Raw genomic sequence first — 23171 nt, forward strand, 5'->3', positions numbered from 1 at the left:
CAGTATGCCAACATTTTTATGGCTGACTTAGAACAACGCTTCCACAGCTCTCATCTCTTAATGCCCCTACTCTACTTGCACTACACTGATGACATCTTCATCATCTGGACCCATGGAAAAGAAGCCCTTGAGGAATTTCACCATGATTTCAACAATTTCTATCCCACCATCAACCTCAGCCTGGACCACTCCACACAAGAGATCCACTTCCTGGACACTACAGTGCTAATAAGCGATGCTCACATAAACACCAACCTATACCGGAAACCTACTGACTACTATACTTACCTACATGCCTCCAGCTTTCATCCAGACCACACTACAAGATCCATTGTCTACAGCCAAGCTCTACGATACAACCGCATTTTCTCCAACCCCTCAGACAGAGACAAACACCTACAAGATCTCTATCAAGTGTCCCTACAGCTACAATACCCACCTGCTGAAGTGAAGAAACAGATTGACAGAGCCAGAAGTGTACCCAGAAGTTACCTACTACAGGACAGGCCCAACAAAGAAAATAACAGAACGCCACTAGCCATCACCTTCAACCCCCAACTAAAACCTCTCCAACGCATCATCAAGGATCTACAACTTATCCTGAAGGACGACCCATCACTCTCAGAGATCTTGGGAGACAGGCCAGTCCTTGCTTACAGACAGCCCCCCAACCTGAAGCAAATACTCACCAGCAACCACACACCATACAACAAAAACACTAACCCAGGAACCTATCCTTGCAACAAAGCCCGTTGCCAACTGTGTCCATATATCTATTCAAGGGACACCATCATAGGGCCTAATCACATCAGCCACACTATCAGAGGCTCGTTCACCTGCGCATCTACCAATGTGATATATGCCATCATGTGCCAGCAATGCCCCTCTGCCATGTACATTGGCCAAACTGGACAGTCTCTACATAAAAGAATAAATGGACACAAATCAGACATCAAGAATTATAACATTCAAAAACCAGTCAGAGAATACTTCAATCTCTCTGGTCACTCGATTATAGACCTAAAAGTGGCAATTCTTCAACAAAAAAACTTCAAAAACAGACTCGAACAAGAGACTGCTGAATTGGAATTAATTTGCAAACTGGACACCATTACATTATACTTGAATAAAGACTGGGAGTGGATGTGTCATTACACAAAGTAAAACTATTTCCCCATGTTTATTTCCTCCCCCCCCCACACTGTTCCTCAGACGTTCTTGTCAACTGCTGGAAATGGCCCACCTTGATTATCACTACAAAAGGTTGTGTGTGTTATTTTTTTCCTCTCCTGCTGATAATAGCTCACCTTACCTGATCACTTTCGTTACAGTGTGTATGGTAGCACCCATTGTTTCATGTTTTCTGTGTATATAAAATCTCCCCACTGTATTTTCCACTGCATGCAACCGATGAAGTGAGCTGTAGCTCATGAAAGCTTATGCTCAAATAAATTTGTTAGTCTCTAAGGTACCACAAGTACTCCTTTTCTTTTTGTCTGCTCTCAGGCTCCTTAACTATAAACAAAAACTGGGTGACACTTTCTAGAGTGCAGCAGCTGGCCACTCCCATGGGATATGTATGAAGGGGTCTGACCGGTCTCTGCCTTCATCTTCCTTTCTGTCTTCCTAACATTTCCTGACTTTGTTCTTTGTTAAAAGACCTACAGTGGAGGAGATGCAGCCTCTCTTTGTGCCGGAGATTTGAATTTGATCTCTTCCAACACCAAAAATCAATACTCCTGTGGAGAAGTAGTGGGTGCTATTTTCTAAACCTTGTTTACAGCTATACCGTCCTTTCAGGCACGTTATCTGATTCAGCGTCTTCTGCATACTTGACCAAATTTTACAAAGCATTTTCTGAGCATATAATGACACTATTATCTTCATCCACCCTGCTGAGAGTAGCACTGGGCTTACAATAAATATCTACTTCAGGATATACAAGTACGGTACATATTATCTGTCCAGCTGGGGGAAAAAGCCCTTAATTTACATCCCAGAAAGCGCTGGGGTGTGACAGAGGTCATCAGCTGGCACCGTACCTTCAGCTGGAATGAAATATATATATGAGCTACGATTGCTTTGTTTGAAAAAAGAGATCACTGATGCTGATGGGATTGTTCAGCTTGTTTTGCTCTTCTACCAATGAGGTTGTAGATAGCTCAATCAGCACTGAAGAACTTCAGATCTATATTAAGTCTGAACTATTTTGTTTGTAACACTCAAACCTCAAAGATTTATTCTTTTAGTTTGAGTAGCAATGGTATTTGAACAGTTCCACAGCCACTTAGGGCTTTCTTCGTGTCACTGTGCTACAGTCCCTGGCCACCTGGAGTTTCAAGGCAGCAGTAGAAGAGATAGAACTGAGATCTCCCCACTGAAAAGTGCAGCCTTTGCACTTGATCTAAAGAAGAATGACCATTGGTAGTGTAGGGCCAATGGCACACAGTTAAGCAATTCTGATTCCTGCTGTGGATGGCAATGATATATGTGCGCTCGCGCTCTCTCTCTCTCTCTCTCTCTCTCTCTCTCATTGTTCATTACAATAGTTTGCATCTATATAGCACCTTTTATTTGTGGCTCTCAAAGTACTTTCCCTGCCTTAAAGGATGAATCCTTTTGTGAGGTACAAACCCATTTTGCTGATGGGTAAACTGAGCCACTGTGGGCTTAAATGACTTGGCCAAGCAAGGTCTCATAGGGAGTCATTGGCATTGATAGTCCTTAGTACCCTGAGTTGGCTCATTGTCATGATCTGTTTAAAAAAAAAAAGCACACTCCCAGGGGGGAGGCAGAGCCGTGGTTAGACTGCTTGCCTGTATTACACAGAATGATTTCTTTTTTACCCTTATCCTCTGCCCTTGCTGCAGCTTGGTGAGGGAGGGGTGAAAGGTGGCTGTATGTCCATAACAATGCTAAACCATGGAGCAGCTCTAAATTACTCCTGTCTGCCCACAGCGTCTGGAGGCTCTTCTTCAGAGAACAAGGGTTCTCCACCCACATTCCTTTTTCCCTGGGAAACACCCGCTGTGCCACCTGGGGAATTTCCCCGTGCCAGGGGTCCTCCACTACTCAGTTATGCTGGAGTTAAGTCTGCTTTGTGACCAGTTCACAATGACGACGACCAACACCATTAATCATTACTTCGCCTTCTCTTAATGCTTTTAGATCCTGAAAGTTGCTAGGAGCACAAAGACAAAGGTTACTAGGAGGTTAAAAGGTAAAGTCCAAGGATATGTTTGCCATCTCATGGGGCTTTATTTGCAAAGAAAATGCAGTCATGGGAATGAGTCAGATAAAGTTAATAAACATATTAATGAAACCTCAGAACACTTACCATTTCATTCCTGCTTTAGAATAACAAAACCTGAGGAACCTCAGCTGGGTTTTATTCAGTGTCACATTCTAGAAGGGAGGAAGGTGGTTTGCATCTTCCAGGACATTTGTTCAGTGTAGTGTACTCAGTCAGCCTTCGATACACAAGGAATGGGATTCAAATGGCAGGTATGCAGCACATATATATATATCACTGTTCTTGAGGGAGGCCCAGACTGACTCCCCTGCTGAGGGAAGGGAGCAGGGGAGAGGGAAAACTCCCCTTGCAGAGATTTGTGCACATTCCACCATCCAGGGCAGGGTGAGGTTTGCCCTTTCCTCACCCTGGAATAAGCATGAAGTTCTGCTCCAGGCATGGGTCTCAGGGATCAGCTGAAGGCCAAGATCTTCACAACTGCTTTGTGCAGACCCATCCTGCTCCTTTCCCCTAGCTCCCCGTTAGCACGGTTTCAGAGGAGCCATGCTGACAGGGCTTTCCTTCTGAGAAGCAGCCCCAGGGACCCCCATTTACATGGTATTCCACATCACAAGAAGAGCCCCTGCTCAAGGGCTGAGAGAGCCCAGAACACTCTGGGCTGAAAATAAAATAAAATAAAATAAAATAAAATAAATCTGTTGGGGGGTATTACCTCCAGGGAGAGGACTGCCTGAGTGGAAAGTATTAAGATTCATGTAAACAGCTGAATAAAGGAAACAAGTTACAATGCACTGCAACAACAAATGTGGGCCCCCTTATTCTGCAGCTCCCTCTGCTCACTGTTTACATAGGGGCAGACACTGATCTCTTTTGTAACAAAAATGCGACCCTGGGTGGCCTGCAATGTTTGGAGAACAGCCACGCATTTTGGATATGGAGAAGCCTAGCTTTTGGATGCTGATCCAAGCTCTGAGCTTTTGGAGGTTTGCCCGTCACTCGTTATAATGTAGTGTATCAAGGAAGAAATGACTTTTGGGTTTAAGGCAGTTGGGAGCCAGTAATCTCCCCTCAGACAGTTTTCCTGTGGTGGATGGTAGGAAGACGAGAAACCCCTACATTGAATCTTTCCCTTTATTTCCAAAATAATGTACTTTCAGAACATTTTCTGGGCCTGATCAGACATCCCAAGACGCACGTTATTAGGTGGCAGGATAATGAGGCAACTGAGTGGCTGCTTTCAGCATTTGAAAGCCAGGCATTACCCTCCTCTGGAGGTATACCCTGCTGTTCTGTGTCTCAGCGCGTGATAAAATAAAAATGTGAGTGTTTAGACAGTCTCTAATGACAGTAGCCCATTAAAGTGAATGGTTAGATTCCTGGAATTAGGACTTAGATTAAGAACTACAGCTCTGGAATTAGCAAAGGTCTGTACGATGCCAAGGTGGGACGACATATCAGTGCAATTATTCTCCACGGGACCAAGAAAAAACAAAAAGGAGGAAATGACTTAGCAACTGTGTGCCATTAAGCAAGTGCATGGCACTGGTTAGATTAATTGTGAGTACTCTGCTGGATGGAGAAGCTTTTAGTTATCAGAGTCTCCTGGCTTCTACAGGGTGACACTGTGAGAACAGATCCTAAGGTACCAGTTTAAAAAAAAATGAAAAAGGAAGCCAGAGGGAATATAAAAATAATTAACGAAACTCCTAATATAGCGGAAGAAATGTCAGTAGGAATATAGAACTAATGGGGCAGTCTTCTGAACACTTTATTTTCACTGAAATTTTAAATAATGCCACTTGTTCACTTTTGACATTATTCATCTTCGATCTTACAATTCAGCACAAGAAAAGTTGTAAAGTTGGGGTACTGACCCTTGTCTACATATTTACCAGGTAGTAATTGCTCAAAGATTTATTTATTAGCCAAGGCGTGATTGATTTATGGAAGTTTTGGTTGATCAAGTTAATTACAAATGACAACTTAGGATACATCTTTGCTCTTTGGAAGGCCTGGCAGTCAGGGGAATGTTTCCCCATTGTTCTTGGAGTGATAATGCTGTTGCAGTGATAACATGTTGACATGGGTCTAGATCAACAGTGTGCTTTTGGATCACTTACCTGTGAGAGATAAAATGGTTACCACCATCAATAATCTACTTGACACGGAGCCAGAAGTTTTAGCAAAGTCAAATTGAAAGTGTTATTTCCTTATGACTGGGGTAAATCAATTCACTAATGTTCAAACTCTGGGAAAAAAAGATGTTTAAATGGTAATATTCATAATTCTACCAAGAAAATTTGAATAAAACTCAAAAGCTATTGTACTTCACAAGAAAAAGAGTCCTTCATAAATATTAAATTAAGAAAAAATGACATTTTATTAGAACAGAAGCATAGTCCATTATATAAGCACAAACTTTATTTTTGGGAAATAAAAATAAAAATGGGAAGCAAGGTGGGTAGCTTTGCCTGAAAAGTGAATAAGAGCTTGTTAATGCCAAATACAACCTTAGAACGTCATCCAGTAAAAAGCGATTGTAAATGATAGATCTAATGATGAGAATGCAGCCCTTAGAAGGGACGCGGCACCTCTCTACACCTTATAAAAAATGTCATCAACATGTATTTAAAACAAACCATTAGTTAAGGCTTCTCTGCATTTTTTTGAGCTTCTTAAAAGATGGTTTAGTCAGAGGATACATTCAAGAGAACTTTGAAATATTGAGACTAATGCTGGTCTCACATACACCAGGTTTAACACCCCAAAGTCAGTGGGGCTTAATTATCTTTTTTAGTATTTTACTGATTATGTATGGATTCAAACGCTTGATTACAGTTAAGCAAGTGTTTAAATGCTTTGCGGATTTAGGACCTAAATGAGTAGTTCCATTGACATACATATAGTTTCATGGGTGTATATTTGTGAGGTATTCAAAATCCAGAACTTATTCTGGACTTTTCTTCTTGGGATGATCTCTAGTCAGTGTCGGAAATGTTGTGAACCCCAAGAATTAAAAAAATCATGAGTCACCCCCTCAAAACATCATAAGATTTTCTTAAAATCATGATTTAAAAAATAATAAATTTGGGAGGGTTTTTTTTTTATTTGCCTGATCATTTGTGAGCCGTTAGCATCCACTTTTTCAAGCTTTTCACCATTACTGTGAGGACTGGAAACTTACTTATTCTTTTACATGAAAGCTGAGATTCGCACATAAACACATGACTCCATTAAGAAAAACACCAAGTATCATGAGATGTGATGAAATTATGAGAATTGGCAATCCTGGTAAAACTGGGGGTGGATTTGGTGTTCTAGAACTATTACTATGTGTAAAAAGAAAAGGAGTACTTGTGGCACCTTAGAGACTAACAAATTTATTTGAGCATAAGCTTTCGTGAGCTACAGCTCACTTCATCATGAAAGCTTATGCTCAAATAAATTTGTTAGTGAGCTGTAGCTCACGAAAGCTTATGCTCAAATAAATTTGTTAGTCTCTAAGGTGCCACAAGTACTCCTTTTCTTTTTTCTTTTTTGCGAATACAGACTAATACGGCTGCTACTCTGAAACCTGTCATTACTATGTGTGTTCCTGATTGGAGTCCTGTTCAGGCTGACCTCTGGGAGTTTATGTAATTTGGATGAACACTTCCTATTCTGGCCCTCCTCTCATTCCCGTCTTTTATTTTAAATGCCCTCTCAACATCTGCCTCAAACTATAGCTTCTTAAATCTAAACAATAAAAGTAAGACATGAAAAAATTCTCTGTTACCCTCAGGTGTTTGTTTTAAACTTCCCAAGTAACTGCATTGTAAAGTTGCCCTGTCCCATATCCTTCCCCTGTCTTGTTCTTGTCTGAACATAGATGGTAAATTCTTCACGACAGGCTTTCTATCTTATTCTGTAGCATAAAGTGCCAGGAATGTGAATGGCACTAGATATGTAATAAATAATAATATATTGAATTGGGGAAAATATACAAGTGGATTTGATTTTACTAAACCTCATTGATCAGGTTTGTTTTGTTTTACAATCTATTACAAAACAAAACAAGAGCGGGATACACCTGAGAACACTGTTGAGCCTGTTGCTTTTGTGTCAGCAGGAAGGGTTCTCATATGCACACCACCGCTGTCACCATTAGTAGACTCCCTGTGCAGGGCAGCTACAAGCACCAAAGAGCAACAAAAGAAAAATTTCAGTTCTGAACCAAGGCAAATCTGTAAAACTGATTTGGGGCTGGAATTTTCAGGATCTTAAGGGAGTTAGGCATCCGACACTCATTGACCTGCAAGGGGATTTGGGCATCCAAAGGCTCCTTTAAAGATCATAGCCTTTAAAAAACCTGAGCTGTAGATCAGGCTTCATATCTTTTTCCAGACAAGCTGGCCCAGTCCTAATTACCACAAAGAAACTGACCTCTTTGAAAGCCACACACTGAGGCTTTTCTCTTGGCTGACCGATAACTGTCAGCCAGGCAAGAGCTACTAATTAGTAATTGATAAATATAAGTGTGCTGTCTTCCCTGAGTAGAGTACCACTTGATGATAGTAATTAATTGTTCATTGATTCCCACAGGTTGACCTGAGGTCTGCTCAGTTACCAATGCCTTTCATGTTTGCAGATTGAGGTCAATGTTGTTGGTGGGAGCAGCTGGTGGGAGTGTTCCTAAGTCTTCAAACTTCTTGAGAAAGTGACATGCTGCACTGTTTTTCACTGTAAATGTAGGACTATAAAAAAACCTAGCACGTTTTACAATCATCCTGACACATTCTGCTCCACCATGGCAAATCCAGAGTAAATACACTGACTTCGGCTCATCCGCTGCTTTGACTCATGCTGTTATAACACAACTATCCCACATGTTGAAGATGGATGTGAATCTTTATTTCACATTTTCTGATTTTCTGTTTTCATTTTGTGGCACAAGTATTTTAATATTTTTGAAACATTGTGATGTTTAGTTCTGGAACTTCCAGTAGCCATGTAAGAAAATGTATCATGGATACAAACAGTACTGTGGTGAAAATTGTGGTGTTTTCACTTCAGAAAAGAAAGACAAATAAATGTTTATTGGGGGAGAGCCTAGGGACCAGCCAAAATCGGGACCCCATTTTGCTCAGCGCTGTACAAACACGGAGTAGCAGCAGAACCTGTCCCAAAGAGCCTACTCTCTAAATAGAGAAGGCAGATGAAGAATAGAGGACAGGAGAAGAACATATAGACAGAGCAACCAATGTGATGGCAGCAAACTTCATCTTGTTACATGATTTTTTATTGGGGGTGGGGAGGTCATTAGCAGGGGATGAGCTAAATAGAAAGACAAGGGAAGGAAAAAGAGTGAGGGAGACAGGGCAGAGGAAAAGAGGAAGGGGATCAAGGTAGGCAGGGAAAGCCTGGAGTGAGGCTTGATGAAGAGATTATTAGAGGTTAGAGCAAACAGACAATTTTCGGAGACCCTTTGAGACTCCTCTTGGGTTGAAGACACTGAAGTAGACACTGTCATGAGCATGTATTAGGAATGGTAAGAATATTTAAGCCTTGATTCCACAAAGACTTAGACTCCTCACAGGCACCAAGTTAAGTGTTGCGTAAATCTTTTCCAGAGCGGATCTTTACCATGTGAAACTATGTATTCTCAGCCTTTATGGGAATTGAGCTCTACCCATATATAATCCGGACTTCCAAAGAGCATGGGGCTGATTTTTCAAGTGTCAGCACCCCCAACTGGTGCCAGATTTTAAAAAATGCTCAGCTCCTAGGAATTCCCATTGCAACAATTACAGCCAGAATTTCAAAGAACTCAGCACCCAGTGCGCTCTTTTGAAAATCTGGCCACTTATTGGGTGCCTAAATGCAAGCCTGAATTCTTTAAAAAAAATCTGGCCTCAGTTGTGGGTGCTGAGTCCTTCCAGAAATTCCAGCCATAGTAACACAGACAGTAAGATTACACTGTATGTACATAGTAGCCATCACTCTTGAAAGTTAAATCTCTCCACCACTTAATTTCCCCTGGAAAATAATCATAGCAAAATAATAAACCCACAGCTGAGCCATATAATGCACTTCAAAACCTTCTTGTTATCACAATGCTTAAAACAGTGAATTTATTTTAATTATTTTTAATCTTTAAATATATTAAAACAATAGAAATTCAATATTTAGTTTTTGATTTAGATCATGTGCAAAATTAACTGCCCTATTACAAAGGATGATTAAAGCCCCAATCAAGCAAAAATTTAGGCACATGCTTAAACATGTGACCACTGAAGTTAATGTGGCTACTCACTTGAATAAAGTTACTCACATACTTAAGTGTTTGCTGGATCAGGTCCTGAGTTTGGTATAACATGCACAGTATAGAAGAAAGATTTTACAAAGGGAGGGTTTAATCTTGCTCCTATTGAAGTCAATGCAGATTTTGTCTTTGGCCAAAACTGGAGAAGAAATGGGCCCTGAAACATGATACTCAGAATGGGCTTGCAGCTCAGCATAACCCAAACACACTTTTCCCAAGCAGAGTACAACAATCAAACCATTTTAAAAAATAAAATAAAATTGGTTTAAAAAATGTGTCCCAGAGCAAATACTTGCATGGCAAGTATGTGTTTCAAGTGCACTTTTGTGGTCTTTTATCACCCTATGAACTTCCTAAAACAGGACTTATTTCCCACCAGGAATAACCGGTTTGTATGGAAAAGTTTATCTAGCCTTTACAGTAGCAGCATAGACATGCCTCTGTAATGCAAATTATTCTGTTATGGGGAAATACCTTGTGTGTTATGTCACAAGCAAATTTACATGGGTCTGTAATTGATCGGGGAAGGTCTGTGCAAAGGCACAGAAGGCTTAATGCTGTCATTTCTAAAAGGACTTTTATAGATTGTGACAGCCTGCAAAAAATTCAGAGATAGGTCTTTATCATTTGTATTCTGTCGCTGTTACAGTCTGCAATCCATGCATTGAATGTAAAGGGGAGCTGTTCACCATCGGTCACTGAGTCCCCTTCCCAAGATTAAATGTGCACAGCCCAGTTCATATAAGAAAATAGATTTTTCCCTCCATGCTCTCCTGTCACATACAGTAGAACAAGCAAACCTTTTCATATTTTCATTTATAGTCACTAGGGGAAGAGCAGTCAAAATTATTTTATGGCACAGTTATTGTTATGATCAAACTCAGGTTTACTGGGAAAAGTGGGGGCCGGTGGGAGGAAAGAGATCTAGATTCTCAGGAGCACAAGAGCTTTGAGCCGTGCATCTTGAGCAGGGGCCACGTGGGATTTCTGCCACATTTGCACTCCCCTGATCCTGAGAGCTGCTGGGATCTCAGGGATGCTCTATGTTACATTGGCTTTATGGCCCTCCAGGATCCCGGAAGTTCACTCCCACCCACCTTGGAACTCCCTGTGTGCTTGTGGGGGATGGGGGCAGGAGTAGGTGGAGTAGAACCAACTATGCCAGCCTGTCACACAAGGATTCCCCTGCACAAAGGAAAAGCAGCTAGGACAATTTTATGGCTGCTTAGTATTGCCAGAGCAGTCAGATGGGGTGGGGTGAGATTGAATCAGACCCAGCATATTTATTTGCTGCCATGAGCATTCAGCTCAGTCTGCCTCCACTCGGACTTCTGCAGACCTCTAGCTCCCACTGGAAATGCTCAGTATAGACACTAGCATAGCCACTAACAGACTAGTGTGAGATATTACCCTTACATATACTGTTTTTAGCTGATTTAATTCCTTTCTTAATTTTGAAATAACAGTACATATAGCTAGTAAGTAGATTGTGAAATACTTCTCAGAATCACTTAATTAACCTTGTGCTACCTTTCCATCTTGTATGCATGAATCTTTCTGGATTTCCCACATATGACTCTTTCTTGGCTCGTTTACATTGTGGCTTTATTAAAAAGAAAAGGAGTACTTGTGGCACCTTAGTTAGTCTGTAAGGTGCCACAAGTACTCCTTTTCTTTTTGCAAATACAGACTAACACGGCTGCTACTCTGAAACCTGTCATTGTGGTTTTAATGTAACTTGGCCACCTTGGTATTTTGGTGTGTATAATGATGTTGAGGTTTGTAACTGTGCGGGGCTGGTGCCTGCAATGACTATGCTACCTCTTATACAGATTCTACCATTCCCTTATCTCTTCCTGGAGCAATCATTTTTTCACCTTGCTCTTCAGTATCAACAGATATGAGAGATGTTTCAAGTATACCCCAATGATTTCTCAACCATACTGTTGTCTGTGGCAGTATGTTGAAGTGAGAATGTGCTCAGTTTGGTAGGTCTCAGCTAACACCTGAAATTCCTCACTTGAGAACTGAAGGTCTGTTATCAGTAATCAGAACCTCTGGATTTCAAATCTTGCATGTTGTAATTTGATATATGTAATCACCATTCTGCACTTTGTAGCATGTAAATATATACACAAATGCCAGCACCTCCTTTCCATTTGAGTGCTTAGATAGCCTGGTGAGTCACACCCATAAATAGGATGACCCCTTAGCAAGTGTAAAAAATCGGGATGGGGGTGGGGGTTAACAAGTGCCTATGTAAGAAAAAGCCCCCAAAATCGGGACATCCGGTCACCCTACCCATGAAAGCCCATGGTTAGTCGTTTACTGAAAGTAGATTTGGCTTCATTTTAAAATGCACTGGACCTGATTCACCACTGCATGGCTCCTGTTTTAAGACAGTGTAGCTCCTTTGATGACAGTGGAGTTAGACTGACATAAAACTGGAATAATGCACGGTGAATCAGGTCCACTAATCACTTTACAAAGGGTGATTAGTGCTTTGACATGCACACATGTGTTTATATCTGTCTTTGCAGTGCCAGACAATGTAACTTTCAGCAATTCCTTGCTTATTTTATTATTTCCTTGCTTGGTTTATTGACCATAGATCTGGGTCTTGTTACAAGCTGAAAACTCAGACCAGATTCATCAGAAGATTCATAAGTTTAGGATGATTGTTGGTTTTGCATCAAAATCCCATTTTTACTGTTCACTGCTTGTACTGTGGTAGCACCTAGAAGCCCTAGTTATGGACCCGGACTCCACTGTGCTTGTCGCTGTAAAAACACAGACCAAAAGGACAGTCCCTTCACCAAAGAGCCGACAATCTAAGTGTAAGAGACAGGTGGATGCAGGCAGACATAGGGGGAGGACAAGGAACCAGTGAGGCAGTATTGTCAGCATGATAGGCAATGTTGTCAGAACGCCAGCTGTTTTTTGTAGTTCTTGTTTTACCTGTATTAGTGAAACCCTGGAACTTTTGGCATGTGGACTGTATGGACTGATGGGAAAGAAAATGTTTGCATGAAATCCTGTTGTGAGGAACTGCCAAGTTTTTCAGAGCTCTTACCCATACGTCATGGTTCACATTTGTCATGCTATCTTTTTGGGTACCATAACTTAGTCCAGCTCTCATTTCCCCAGTCCACTGACATTCAATAATTGTGTGTAACAAAGTTCAGCCTCAGAAATGTCAGAAGTAGTGGGAAAGAAAGGAGTGGGTGAGGAAAAAATTTGATTGGAGCCATTGCTATGGGCTCCGCTTGCTGAGGATCTTCCAGATGTTCCTGTTCATTAAGCAAACCTGAATTAGAAGAGCACCACCTCTGCTACAGCTGCAACTGTAGCTCTGCCCACGGTCTCTGGAAAACTGTCCACTTCTGCAAGGTGTCATACAAGACAGTATCAGGGCTGTTGGAGGAAACCAGCTATGTTACTGAACAGCCAGGGCTACCCTCCCAGCTTTTGGGGGATATTGATAAAAATCCCAGTGTTGTCTCCAGTCTGATTTTAGAGAAATGTTGATTTTTGTTTTAGTAAAAGGAAATTGAGTAACTAAGGTCCTGTCACTCCAAACTCCACCCTATAGTGTCCAGTGCCAATGGAAGCTGTCTTCCCAGAGACCAAATTGCCAATTGAAATTGCTTGCCACATCTTCCCCAAAAGCTGTGCCCAAGCAGTACCCATCCACAAGAGTGAGATAGGAGCAGAAATCTAGCAAGGGAGATGCTCCTCAAGACAATGAAACACACTAGGACTGAGGTGGGCAAACTACGGCCCACGGGCCACTTACGGTCCGTGGGACCATCCTGCCCAGCCCCTGAGCTCCTGGCCGGGAAGGCTACCTCCAGCCCCTCCTCCACTGTGCCCCTCCCCTGCGGCCACGCTGCCGCCCGGGCAGCACTCTGGGTGGTGGGGCTACTCGCTCCTGCAGGGCAGCATGGCAGCATGTCTGGCTCCGGCCAGGGGCCGCAGCTCCAGACATGCTGCTCTGAGCAGCATGTCTGGAGGGCCGGTGCTGGGGGGGTTGGATATGGGGCAGGGGGTCCCAGGGGACAGGGAGCAGGGTGCGGTTGGATGGGGAAGAGGTTTGGGGGGGGACAGGGGACAGGAACCAGGGGGGGTTGGATAGGGGATGGCGTCCCGGGAGGGGGCAGTTAGGGGACAAGGAGCAGGTGGGGTTGTATGTGTGGGGGATTCTGAGGGGGGAAGTCAGGGGGCGGGAAGTGGGAGGTCAGATAGGGGGCGGGGGCCAAGTTGTTTGGGGGGCACAGCTTTCCCTACCCAGCCCTCCATACAGTTTCGCACCCCGATGTGGCCCTCGGGCCAAACGGTTTGCCCACCCCTGCTCTAGGACAACACCAGCACTCCTCTGCCCCAAAAGTGAGTCCTGAGTTGTCACTGTGTGAGAGCCCCCCACTCAGAAATGGCATCATTTACACCAAAGAGGAGCCAAGACAGGGCTGTGTACTCAGACTCTCCTGAGACTGAAAAGGGGGCACAGTGAGAAAGCTCCACCCAGGAGAGCAGTCATGAAATTCGGACCCAAATTTCTTGTTCTTGGGGCTTTGCCTCAACAGTTTGAGAAAAGTGAGGAGGTTCTTTGTAATGCTAGTGTTCGGGGTGTACCCTTTAGTGCCCTCTAGCAGCTAAGCATGACAGATGATATCACCATCTGTGATCTGCAGCCTACAGATCAATATAATTTCTAGCAATCTGGCCGCTACTAGGAATTCTCCATTAGCTCTGAGTTCTGCCCCCAGTGCTGCATGTACCAGTTTAGCTGTTCTGTTCTCTCTAGCCATGGATTAATTACAGTGTGAACATTTCCCCAAAGCCAAGGAAACACCCCTGAAACCCACACGCCAGAAAACTGGGGAGTGCTGAAAGACATGTAGGCATGACTCCTCCCATAGCCCCCCCGCCCATCCCCTCCCCCAAATCTGGAGAGATGTAGGCAAAGGAGTAGGGAGCAGAAACCTTGACATGCATGCACACACACGCACACAGACAACCACACGTTGTTGTGTGAACCTACAATAAACACCCCGACAACAAATACTTTGACTAGCTGCTGAACCCATCTGCAGGCCTTCCATGCTAACTACCCCAAACAGACTGCTTTCCCAGGTGTTGCTGAGCCCCTCTCTGGTAACCTTACCTGCCTGCTGAACCTAGCTGTAACTCCTGCCAACAGTCACCTGAAAACAGCCAAACCATGCTCCTCAACCATCTGCTAAAGCTGCCTGCAGCATCCCTCCTCCCTCAGATCACCCAACCAAACTCCCGCTCCTAGATGTTTTACTTGCTTCAAACCCATTGGCAAGAACCCTAACCCAGTTCTCCCAAGAAACTGAGTGCAATCCCCTCCTTGTCTCTGACCATACACCACGGAGCTGCTTAGCCTGATGTGACCCTTCCAGTCCTTCCAGATATTGGACCTGCTCACAACCGACCAAAATGTGCCCTTCACATCCTCACCCTTGCGTCCTGCCCCGACACAAAGTGGCGGGACCTCCTGCCACCTCTAGAGGGTGAGGAGGCCCGGTGGACCGGCCTATATTTCACCTTGGTCCCGAGGCCCACCGGGGATATCAGTTGGCGGCTTCTTCACGGGGCTGTGAGCACGGGCATGTACTTGGCGTTGTTCATCCCAATCCCGGACACCTGCCCCTTTTGCTGGATGAGGGAAACCCTGGCGCACGTCTACCTGGAGTGCGCCGACTGCAGCCCCTATTCCGGCTCCTCATCAATCTTTTGTTAAGATTTTGGTTGCACTTTTCCCCTCACCTCCTTATCTATGCACTCCCTGTCTGTGGCCCCACTGAGTCACGGAACCTCCTGGGTGAGGAGGTTGGCTGATGGAGTCTCTTGTGACTGTGGGGCCTATTTCCAATCCTCCATCCGTTCACGCCTCCGGGCAGAGTTCCTCTGGGCGGCATCCACTGACTCCCTTGACGCCTTTGAGGAGCAGTGGGCGCTGTCCAGGGTTCTCTGCTTGGTGTCTCCATCCGGTTCCCTTCGTTTGACCCTTTGACCGCACTCCTGTCCCTGTTGTTCATTAGTTGTCCCCCGTAATTATTTGGTTTTTCCAGGTCCTGTGGACCCCCCTCTTAGGCTGGGGGGGGGGTCCTTTAGCAGTGGGCGGGCTTTGCCCACCTACTTCCTGGATCCCAATAAGACCGACCAAAATGTGCTCCAAGATGACTCCAGCACTGAAACTGCAGGAATCATGGAAGATGGCTTACCACTACCATTTCTGTGATTGCCATGACAATATGACTCACATAAGACCTTCTTCATCAGGCACTGGAATTACTTACATGGCCCCCAGTTTAATTAATTGCACATGCATAAAAGCATAATATAAAGTTAATGTTGTAGGAAATGGTATAACATTTTTTAAAAATCTCTATTTTTGCTGCCCATTAACCATACCTTAATTACACTAGTATGTCACTATTGGTATTTTGAAGATAAGAAGCAATGATGCTGAGAGCGAAAGTGAGTGTGTGTGTGTGAGAGAGATTTGTTCATCTTCTGTGACACAGAAATGAAATTGGGAGTCTGATTGTGTCCCCCACCCTTTTGCAGCTGATCTGGTGAAATGCGATATTGCCTCAAGCACATCCTGATGAAAAACTGAACGGACACTAAAGAAGCTGTTGCAGGGTGGGGTGGGAGGGGGAAAAGGGAAGGGTTCACATTCTTTTAGATGATCTAAGGCTAAATTCTCATCTGGTGTAAACTGGTGCAGTTCTATTGACTCCAGTTTACACCAGCAGAGATCTAGCCCTGTCATAAATATAAAGGGAAGGGTAACCACCTTTCTGTATACAGTGCTATAAAATCCCTCCTGGCCAGAGGCAACATCCTGTTAACTATAAAGAGTTAAGAAGCTCAGCTAACCTGGCTGGCACTTGACCCAAAGGACCAATAAGGGGACAAGATACTTTCAAATCTTGTGGGGTGGGAGGGGGGAAGAGAAGGCCTTTATTTATGCTCTTTGTTTACGTGGTTGTTCTCTCTTGGGACTGAGAGAGGCCAGACAGAAATCCATCTTCTCCAACCCATCCTAATCCAAGTCTCCAATATTGCAACTAGTATAGGTAAGCCAGGCAAGGCAGATTGGTTTATTTTTTGTTTTATGTGAATTTTACCTGAGTTAAGAGGGAGGTTTATTCCTATTTTCTGTAACTTTAAGGTTTTGCCCAGATGGGGATCCTCCGTGTTTTGAATCTGAATAACCTGTAAAGTATTTTCCATCCTGATTTTACAGAGATTATTTTTACCTTTCTTTTTTTTAAATAAAATCCTTCTTTTAAGAACCTGACTGATTTTTCCATTGTTCCAAGATCCAGGGGTTTGGGTGATTTTGTAACAAATTGGTTAGGATATTATTCTCAAGCCTCCCCAGGAAAGGGGGTGTGTAGAGCTTGGGGGGATATTTTCGGGGAAGACGTCTCCAAGTGGTCTCTTTCCCTGTTCTTTGTTTAAAACGCTTGGTGGTGGCAGCATATTGTTCAAGGACAAGGCAAAGTTTGTACCTTGGGGAAGTTTTTAACCTAAACTGGTAAGAATAAGATTAGGGGGTCTTTCATGCGGGTCCCCACATGTGTACCCTAGAGTTCAGAGTGGGAAAGGAACCCTGACATGGTGGAAGAGCTGTGGGATTATTTTGAACCAGGGATCATTTTGAACCAAAAGCACAGACCTGAAGAGGTTTTTTTTTTAAACTGAGAGCAGCTAGAGGGTTTTCTGTCTATTTGCCTGGAGACAGAGGTGTTAGTTTTTTACAAAGGGATTTTTCTTTTTTGATCTGGAGTTTTCTCTACCTAAAGGCAGGGTAGTTAACCTCCTGCAGGAAAATTCACAAGTTTTGGTTTTTTTTCCTAACTCTCGGGTATAGCTAGAGTTAAGCACAAGGAAGCAGAAAAATGACTACCAGTGAAGCAGCTAATAAACTAGAGCTGGCCAGATTCGAAGCTGAAGAGAAACAAAAAGAGCATAATAGACAGACGGCCTTAAGGCGCTTGGAGATGGAGGCAGAAAAAGCCAGGGTGGTGGCAAAGGAAGCTGCCCACAAGAGAGCTATGGAGGAGAAAGAAAAAGAGAGGAAGCATGCACTGGAGATGGAGAAGGCAAGGCTCAGCAGAATATACCAACAAACCCTAGCAATCCTTCTCCAGGTACCGCTTCCCATCCCAGAAAGTTCCCCACCTACAAGGCAGGCGATGATACCAAGGCCTTCTTAGAAAACTTCGAAAGGGCCTGCCTGGGGTACAGCAGCTCCACAGACCAGTACATGGTAGAGCTGAGGCCAGAGCTCGGTGGACCTTTAGCAGAGGTGGCGGCTGAAATGCCTAAGGAACACATGAACAATCACACATGTCGGGCTGTATGAATTTAATGAGCTCCCTTTCAGGCTGCGGAATGCACCCGCCACCTTCCAAAAACTTGTAGATGGTCTCCTGGAGGGTTGGGAGAATATGCAGTCGCCTACCTTGATGATATGGCCATTTTTTCGGATTCATGGGCAGAAAACCTGGAGCATCTGCAAAAAGTCTTCGAGCACATAAGGGAGGCAGGTCTAATTGTTAAGGCTAAGAAGTGTCAAATAGGCCTAAACAGAGTGACTTACCTTGGACACCAGGTGGGTCAAGGAACTATCAACCCCCTATAGCCAAAGTGAATGCTATCCAAAAGTGGCCTGTCCCAAAGTCAAAGAAACAGGTCCGATCCTTCTTAGGCTTGGCCGGATATTACAGGGGATTTGTACCGCAATACAGCCAAATTGCTGCCCCACTGACAGACCTAACCAAAAAGAAACAGTCATATGCAATTCAGTGGACTGAAGAGTGTCAGAAGGCCTTTAACCAGCTTAAAGCAACACTCATGTCTGACCCCGTGCTAAGGGCCCCAGACTTTGACAAACTGTTCCTAGTAACCACAGATTTGTCTGAGCGTGGTGTTGGAGCAGTCTTAATGCAGGAAGGACCGAATCAAGAGTTCCAGCTACCCTGTTTCTCAGCAAGAAGCTGTCTGAGAGGGAAAGCCACTGGTCAATCAGTGAAAGAGAGTGTTACGCCATTGTCTACACTCTGGAAAAGCTACACCCATACGTTTGGGGACGGCGTTTTCATCTGCAAACCGACCATGCTGCACTACAGTGGCTTCATACTGCCAAGGGAAATAACAAAAAACTTATTCAGTGAAGTTTAGCTCTCCAAGATTTTGATTTTGACATACAACACATCTCAGAAGCTTCTAACAAAGTGACTGATGCACTCTCCCATGAAAGTTTCCCAGAATTGACTAGTCCAAATCGTCCTTAAGATGTGGGAAACATTGTTAGTCTTTATACAGTTAGTAATATATTTACAGATGCATGTGTCTTATTAACTCTGTTTTCTCCTAGAGCTCCAGGAAGAAATCACAGCCAGTGTTTCACCCTATCTGTGATTTGGGGGGGCATCTGTACCCTAGAGTTCAGAGTGGGGAGGAACCCTGACAAGCCCCTTATCCTTTAGACTGAAAGATTGTATCATCATTTACACAGTACAGGGAGAAGGGTGTAAGTAGCTTGTTTATTCCAGCAGCAGAGTAAATGCCTCCCCTTCTCCCTACAATGCCATCAGGGGAGTTTCTGTTGCATGCATACACCTTACCCAAACAACTTACATCCACATACTGGTGTCTGGTGCAAACAAATAATCTGTTAATTTAACAGTTAATCAGCAATGTAAATCCCTAAAAGACAGGTAACACATCACTAGGGTTTTTTTGCACACCACCTCTCAAACTTTCTGCCTTCCACGGACCGTGATGTAATGCTAAATCCCCAGCCATACTGTACTGGCGCAGTGTGAAACACAGAACTTTACCTTCCTTCAGCCCTTCCCAGGAGAAAGTACAATTAAGTGCAGTAATTCACAGGGAACTAGTCTAGGTTTGTGCTTGGACCCTTATACTCTCAGCTCTTGAATCAGGAAACAGCCCCTAACTACACCAGGTTAGTCCACCCAAAGTCCCATCCAGTAGATACCCAACATGATTAAGAAGTTGTAGATAGCATTAAGTCTAGGATTCAGAATGCTTTTTCTCTGAAGGGTCAGTATGTGTATGGAGGATGCACGTCTGCTTTCTTCTTATTGTGATATCCAATGGCTCTGAAAGACCCTTGAGCTTTTATCCATAATCCCAATAGCCAGATCTCATTCAAGTGCAGGTAAACCCCAAATAATTAAATTCCAGTCAATCAGAAGTTGGTTATTTCTCCTGGGGCTATGTGTATATGAAGGAGCACCTCTATGGAGCTGTGGAGGAGGGAGAGTGAATAGTACAGTAACGGAGCATTTGAGAGCTGGAGGGGGCAAGCTAGAACCTGGGCAGGTTGGGGGAACAGGAAGAGGTAGAGTTGTGTATTGCCCGGGGATGCCTGCTCTAGGGACATCCATTATCCAGCTGCAGGGTAACACTGCACATCCAGCCTCTTCGTACTCGCTTTCCTCCCCAGCTGCTGTTCCCCCACCGTCCTTCTCTACTATCCTGTCCTATCCTCAGTGCAGAAGCTTCACTCCTGTGACACTTAGAATCTCCACAACATCTTTGCTTCTGTACTTGTCAGGGTTGGAGCTTCTGGTTATCCAAACCCCTGACTGTATAAAGCCTTTGGATGCCCCCAGGACCTTCGGGGTTCACGGGTACATGCCCTAGCCCACCCTCAATCTACTTCAATCTCAGGTTTCCTTTTTTGCTAATATGACTCAATCCCCTAGAGGCCAGTGAAAGAACCCCCCCCAGGCTTGAGGTTATGGTGGATGGAGAGGGCAGCATTGCAAGGAGCTGGGGAACCACTTAGGTTCTAGTAGGTAGGTTCTCTGGAGCAGGAGAGGTTTAAGGAGCTGCCTGCGCTTTATCCACAGGGAACTCATTTGAAACTGGGGTGGAGTCAGAGCAGATCCAAGAGGCAGCTTTCCCCACTGTGACCCAGGAACCTCTTTGTGCCTGCTTGCAGAGGGTGCAGAGTTTTACAGGGATCCCCTGGGTGAAGTATATGCCCAATAATTCACCAAAGGCTGGCATGTGAGGTCTCTACCAAGAGCCCAGAGCCCACTAGTCATTATAATGATTGTGAAATGTACACATGGGTACTATTTAAAAAGTTATGTATCTATAATGAAAACTGTCACACCCACTCCCGACTGCTTCTTTCCTCTGCCTGGTGTATGGATTAGCTGTCATTGTGCAAGGCTCGGCGGCCTCCATTTTTGAAGGCAGGGGGCCTGGACTGCAAGGGGCAGATCCAACCATGGCAGCCCCAGTTTCTGTTCTAGTGGAATAAATATAATAGCTGTTAAATACAAACTCTCATGCTTTTATACAAAGAACAGCACACCCTGCACCGCACTGCTCCCCTTGTCTGTCCCACACCCCAGGAAGCCACACTCAGGGCTTGTCGACATGAACAATTAGGTCATGGCAAGCTGGGGTGTAAATCTACCCCCTAGTAGCCTGTCCTGGGCTGTGGCCATATGGACTCTACTAATGCACACTAAAAGTTCCCTAGTGTTTTTTGATCTATGCCACCCTGAAAGGGAAGTAGGTCAAAGCGCACTAGGGAACTGTTAGCGCATGGCAGCCAGTCCACACAGACACTTAGTGAGCAGCAGGCTAATGCAGAGTAGACTCATGCCCTGCTTGTCATGAACTGTAAGCACTCATTAGAGCTGCTCAAAATTTTGAATTAAAAGCTTTTTCAATAAAAAATAGGGGTTTGATACATTTTTTTCCTAGAAAAATTGCCCCATTGTCAATACTTTTCAATGAAATTCACAAGATTTTTTTTTAAGTTTGTTTTGAAGTTTTGTCTTTGAAATGGTGGAAAGAGAGTGTGGGTGTGGGGGGATTTTTCTCCCTTTTTCTTACTTGTTTTACCCCCCCACACACACACCAAAAAAGGAGGAAAGGCTAAAAAAGTGAGAGGAGAGGGAAAACCCCCCCCAAAAAATTCAAAATGAAATCTTTCACAATGGGAATAAAATTTTCAAGTGTTTAAAAAATATTTTATAACTGTTTTGTTTAAAAAATGAAGTAAATGTGAAAAGTTTCAAACAAAATTAAAACTATTGTTTTTTAAAAAAGTTTTTACAACCCCCCCTCCAAACTTTCACACCTCCCCCCTTCACTCTTTCTATTTCAATGGCTCTCCTCTCTGTGAGCCTTTCTTTCACACCCTTATCTAAGCAGAACACACACTCGATGGCACAGGAGTGAGAGCATGCTGAACTTTTGAACCCACAATATTCAAGTGGGTTTGAAATGAGGTAAAAGGCATTAGTCCTGCCTCAGATATCTGTGCTTATTTAAAAGCAGGTACATTTTAACAATACAACCCCCATAGTCCTTTCTGCAAGTTGTATGCAAAACATTTGTAAGGCTTTGTCTACATGCCAAATGTATTCATGTTGGGGAATCTGGCAACAGCATGGTGATAGTTAAAGTTAAGTTGTAGTTAATGTTACCACTTTTGTTCTTCTGTCCTTGGTCTGCTGTGCCTATTTTGATTGTAAGCCCTTTGGGCAGGGCCTCTCTCTTACTATGTACAGGGCCTAGCACGGAGGGGTTTGGATCTCTAAAGGAGCCTCTAGATGCATATACATAACAATGGCAAGTTGTTCCCTAACTTGATGGCAGATCTCAGTCCTGCTAGCTGATCCAGGCAGATGGACCTTTGCAGCCACATAGCAGAGCATGGGCTTCCATTTGTGCTAAGCCCCAGTGAAATCAGGGGGATTCCACTTTTGTGCAGGTGTCTGCTTTTGCAGATCAGCTTGCAGTATCGTGTCCATGCTTCCAATATTATAGAATAAACTAGCTCTTAACCATCAGTGTAAGCAACCAGGTGCCAGATCACAATAAATCAGATGTAGCCATTTCTTTCTCATAGCAATACCAGAGGCCACATTGAGCCAAACTGATCCCTGAGGTAGAGCACTGAAATCATCAGTGAACTCAGTGGAGTTACACCAGGGTTAGATTTGCTTCCTCCTTCTCTCCTCCACTCCCAACCCCCCTTGGTCTAGTGAAAGCACAGGACAAAACAGAAAGGGAAGTAGTGGTCCAGTACCTTCCAGTGCTTGCTAACCGCTGTCATTTCACGCTGACCCGCAAGAGCAGCATATTAACGATCTCCACACCTGAGTCTCTTCCTTTCTGCAAAACTCAAAGCAGACGTCACTCTCCAAGGTTTTAATTAATTGTCTCTCTTTTTTTCCCTTTCCCCTTTTGGGTCAGACTCTTAAGTGTCTATCAGTTTTATGGCACCCTAGGGAGTCTTTTGTTCTGAATAGGTGAAAAATTGTACCCACAAAAAGAGTTCCCCATCCGATCAATTCTCTCTAACAATTTTATTGATTAGCTGCAGTAACATTTTTCATTTATTAATTATGAAGAAGATGTTCCAGGGATTTCTTAAACTTAACCATTGTGATTTTCCCTCCCCTTGTAGTAACATGGCTGTAGTTAGTTCTCAATGAAGGTATTATTAGTAATTTAGAGGAGGTCTATTAACGTTTCTCTGGTTTTATCCGGTAGTCAGAATCTTCATTTTGG

This window comes from Dermochelys coriacea, chromosome 5 (assembly GCF_009764565.3).
Source record: "Dermochelys coriacea isolate rDerCor1 chromosome 5, rDerCor1.pri.v4, whole genome shotgun sequence".
Taxonomy (NCBI): domain Eukaryota; kingdom Metazoa; phylum Chordata; order Testudines; family Dermochelyidae; genus Dermochelys; species Dermochelys coriacea.